The following is a 4,824-nucleotide window of genomic DNA, read 5'->3' on the forward strand; positions in this document are numbered from 1 at the left end:
TCTATGGTCTAAACAAAACATTCTCATTACATTTTTTGCACAACATATTTCTTAGGTAATAAGTATTTAGTCAGAACGAATTTGTTTGGGGCCACTGTCACTTTAAATCCAAATAAGCCCGACACCCCCAACTCAACATGAATATGGCTGCAAATAGATTAGCAGTTATACAACCATACGTCTTTGAAAAGCAGAACTGGAGCCTCCTGCATAACCAACAAAAATACAGGAAATGTTTCAGGAAAGGAATCTGTAAGTTTGGTCATTGTGTCCTTTAAATTTAGGGAATATAATCTGTAAGGTACCAGAATAAACTTTCATGATCCAGGAAATTAACTTGTAATTTTCAGGAAAGTGCTCTCTAATTTTTGGGAATGTACATTTCAAGGATTTAGAAAGAGAACCCTTCAAGTTCATGGAAAGTAACTTGTCTATTCCAGAAAAATATCTCAAAAACAACTCCCTAAATTCCACAAAATCCCTCAGTGTGTTACAGGAAAGTCACCTAAATTCACATATGCACAATTATACAACTGTACAGCTTTGAAAAGCAGAAGTGGAACCTCCTGCACAACCAACAAGGATGCAGCAAGTGGTTTGTACATGGCGAGTAAAAAACAAAACACTCATCTTTTCCAGCAGCCATTGTACAGCACACACAGCAGTAAATCCAGCTGACCAAACGTGCTGGAGCTTGGGTTGCTAGGCAACCAGTGTCTGTCGAATATGACTCAACAATCAGGGTTTTTTTTGGGAGCATTAATTTGCTCCCAAAAAGCGACAGTGTGTTTATTTTAAACACCTTAGAAGCAGCTGAGACCCAAAAATGTGAAAAATGTGAATTCTGTACAACAGATCTCCTTTAAAGCTCCCCTCTTCCTGCTAAACCTCTCCCTGACATTTATTCCCTTTTATGGCTGATTTCACTGTTTGGTATTTCCCTGCTCTTGTTATTCGTTTTGTCAACTTTGGAGTCAAAGTTAAGGAAAAGGAAACTAGTGAAATGTCGAGAGGTGAGAGGCTCAACCTTAAGACATTTGCAGAGGTAATCAATCAGGCTGACACGGTGCCACCGTTCGGTTTGCCTCATGGTTGTAAAACACAGAGGGCACTTTGATACGTAACGAAGCAGGACCGCTCATAAAAGTAATTAATTTCTAAACATCATCATAGGAAAGACCAATTAGGAACAAAGGATAACAATATAAGGTCATGGTGGAGACTTTCTACTTGATTATGTGCTTCAAGAACAGAAGTTCAGCCATTATTGTGTCTTTATCTAGGTAAGCTGATTATCAGCCTTGTAATAAATCAATGTGGGAATATCAGCAGTAGGGGTAATGCATGAATTATTAAGGATTTTAATAAACTGGTGCTGTAATGTGACCGCTTTATAGCAGGCTGCTGCAGTGCATCTGAACACGGCGGCTTTAATAAAAGAGAAACGTGGTCCAGCCGTCTCATTCACAACTTGAAATTGGTTTTCAAAAGCAGTTTCTTCATAATTGGTGGCTGTTCAGGGTCAAGACATAAGATTCAGGCTTTGACTATTTGAATGAAAATCCACCATCATTCATGTTTACTTAGGTCATTTAGGTATTTGTTTATACCACCAATATTAATTTGGTATCATGTATTGCTACTTTGAGACACTGCTAATGCTAATTGTTCTGTGCTAACCATTTACTTTAAGCAAAGTGAAGGAATTAGCAGCTGCATTAGGATTAACAAGCTAAAGCTACAGGCTGCAATAGCATTTGTATTTTGCAAACTATTTACATTAACAACATATTAATGGCAGCTAATATTTAGTTTTTGTTTGATGTGGGTTCTTTTTCTTTCTATTTAAGAAAAATATGCAAAGGAAGGAAGTTAGCTCGTTAGCTGCTATTGGCTAATTATTGCTGGATTAATTCGTTCAAAAATAATTTAAATTAACATGATCATTACTACTAATTATAAAGTTCTGGGTTTTGTTCATGTCTATCCAGAGATGATGTCAAAAAGAGGAAATGGGATAATTAGCTTCTTACGAAACTACAAAACTAAAACACACAAGTAGCTATGTGTGCCATTCAAGCTATGGAAAAGCATTAACCTTCATTTACCTACTAACAATATAATTTACTATTGCCATCTGCAGAAACACACCAGTCCAAAGACACCCAATCAGAGCAAGGAGGAGGGTCTTAGTGCTGTCAATCAAGCTTGTGTACACACTGGTCGTTCCCCACAGCCGTGCCTAGCATGAATGCTGAAGCATTTAGCATAGCCACCGTTTATCAGAGGATAAACAGGTTTTCTGTAATTATAAGTTGATTCTCCACAACTATTACTGCTGAAGCAAACCAGCAATATTGAGCAGCGCATACACGAGCCTTAGGGGGGCTGTCATATAAAAATCCAGATTTTTCCAAAATTCAATCTTCAAAATCAGAAAATTTAATTAATTGATAAAATTAGTTTATTATAGGCATTCTACTTGTAACGTTTTTACAGATTGATAAAAAAAGAAAACAGGGAGAGACAAGCAGTGAGAAATGAGGCAGCTGATTTGTTTTGGATTTCTTAACATGAACTGTTGGTTTGAGATATGAAAAACCCCAGAAATCACTTCCTCTCTGGACGTTTCTTCTTCTTTTTCAGTGAGTAAATGAGTTACATTTGAGTGAGTTCTGGATGATTAAAATGAAAACCGGGATAAAAAGAGGAGCAGGCCGCTGCTGGAGTCTGTGAAGGACATCTGTTGGTGACCTCAGACCCCACCAGCTGCAGCGAGTCTCGTCCAAGTGCTCCTCCAAGGCCTCCGCCAAACCCTGGCTGCTGGCACTTCAACGCAAATTTTATGCACCACTTCAGAGTTGCCAGTTTTCCACTTTGTTTTCAAAGAGGTTAGTTCACCCTTGTTTGTGCATTTACAGCAATTTTCCATCTACTTTGATAACCCAGAGCAGAAGGACCTCATTTGCATACATGGAGGGATAAACCCAATTCCCCCGTCACAGAAGCTGCTAGAAAAGCTGCCGTTGGTGCTGAAAAGTAGAGAGGAATCTGGGGAATAATGGGCTGGACTGGTAGACGTTAGGCATAAAAATACATGATATGTGGAATGCTTAAGATACTCGCAAAAAATGTTGCAACCGAATGTTTCCAAAAGTACCAAAAAAGTTGAACAAACTTTAGAATCAGCACAGTTTTTTTTAAAGATTTATTTCCAGGCTGACTTTCTTACAATCTTCTGCAACCTTTATAATTGAAAGAGCCATTTTGACCTCAGTCCAGCTAAACAAAACTTGTTTATAGCCACAAATGTTACAAGGTCTTTTGAAAAAAGACTGCAGTTCAAAATCACTAAATATTTCCAAGAATTTTAGTTTCTAAAGGAAACAGGAAAAAAACAAACTCATAAGTAACTTTTCAGCAAAATATAGGAGCTTCTTTCAGGTAAATAATTCCTTAATATTGATTGATTGATTAAAAATGACATCATCTTCCAACTACTTTCTGTCATCTTCTTTGTGGTTTCTGCCAGTAGTAACATCCTGCGGTTGATTATGACTCGTGACGTGAAAAAAATTAATCCATTGCAGTTTTGCTAAAAGAAAAAACAAACAATTTCACACGGGCAAAAAGAACACCTCATCCTACCGCCAAAACGTTTTCTTTTGGAAAAAGTGAGTTTTCTCCAAATGTGGCTATTCAGCAAATTTATTTTCAAAATGTCAAATTCCGCAATTAGACCCGTTTTAACGTAATATTGGTTCTAAACTTGATAGACATTTCCCTTCTGTTCAAATTCAACACTCTTCACTTCCAGGCTGCTTGAATCCATAAATCAACATGTTGCACACATCTCTGAGGCCCCACAGAGAAATGCTAATTTCTTTGATTTCCCTGCATCAAAGGGGCCTTTTATCGATCTTACTGCAGCGTCTGATCATGACTCAGCTTCTGTTAAAACATCACCTTGTGACTCGACCGACGTCTGATTCAGAAATTGTTCTTATGCTACAGCAAACAATAAAGTACTATAAGCTTTTCCAGGTCTTTTGATCCGTGTAATGTAAGCGGCTCATTAGATAAAATAATTAGGGCTTCAAAAGCAGCTGGAGTGGAACGGTGGAAGACGTGGCGGCAGTACGGGTCGAGACGAAGTCACGCAGCAACAAATCTGCAGACAACACAGTCCAGGAGACAAACGGGAGCTCTGCTTTCTCTGAGCGACTCCCGTTATAAGTTTTACTTACAAAAGGACATTTTTCCCAGGTTTTCAGTGAAATAATCTGCCAGTGGAACTTGAACTTTTTGATCAATATTAAGGAATTATTTATTGAAAACGAGCTTCTATATATTGATTAAAAGTTACTTGTAAGTTTTTGTCTTATTTCAAGTGTAATAACACATTTGCGCTAGAAATTAGACAAAAATAGTAAGATTTAGTTTTTACAGTGTACACAAAAACAGTATTTCTATAAATAATTACAGAAAAAGTTTCATTGGTTTGTGAATAATTATACAAGATGTGTTTTATAAAATGAACTCTTTCTACCAAGTGTCTTAAATCAGCGCAGCAGAAAACGAGGCCAAGCTGTTGAAAATGTGACGGTTTAGTTTGCAAATCAATTTAAATGTGAGTGGATATTTCCCAGCAGGCTCTCTGCTTTCTTCCAGTGGGCATCAGGTGATTGACAGCGAGCATGTAAGCAACTTATACCAAAACACTGAACTGGGGCACAATGAAATAATGATCAAACAGAAAACTTCCAAACAAATTAGCGATTCTCAGTCACTGTTATGGATTATCTTCATCTGTCCAACTTGGTT

The sequence above is a fragment of the Poecilia latipinna genome, unplaced genomic scaffold (assembly GCF_001443285.1).
Source record: "Poecilia latipinna isolate Pla-1442-1.1 unplaced genomic scaffold, P_latipinna-1.0 Scaffold458, whole genome shotgun sequence".
In the NCBI taxonomy this organism is placed as follows: Eukaryota; Metazoa; Chordata; class Actinopteri; order Cyprinodontiformes; family Poeciliidae; genus Poecilia; species Poecilia latipinna.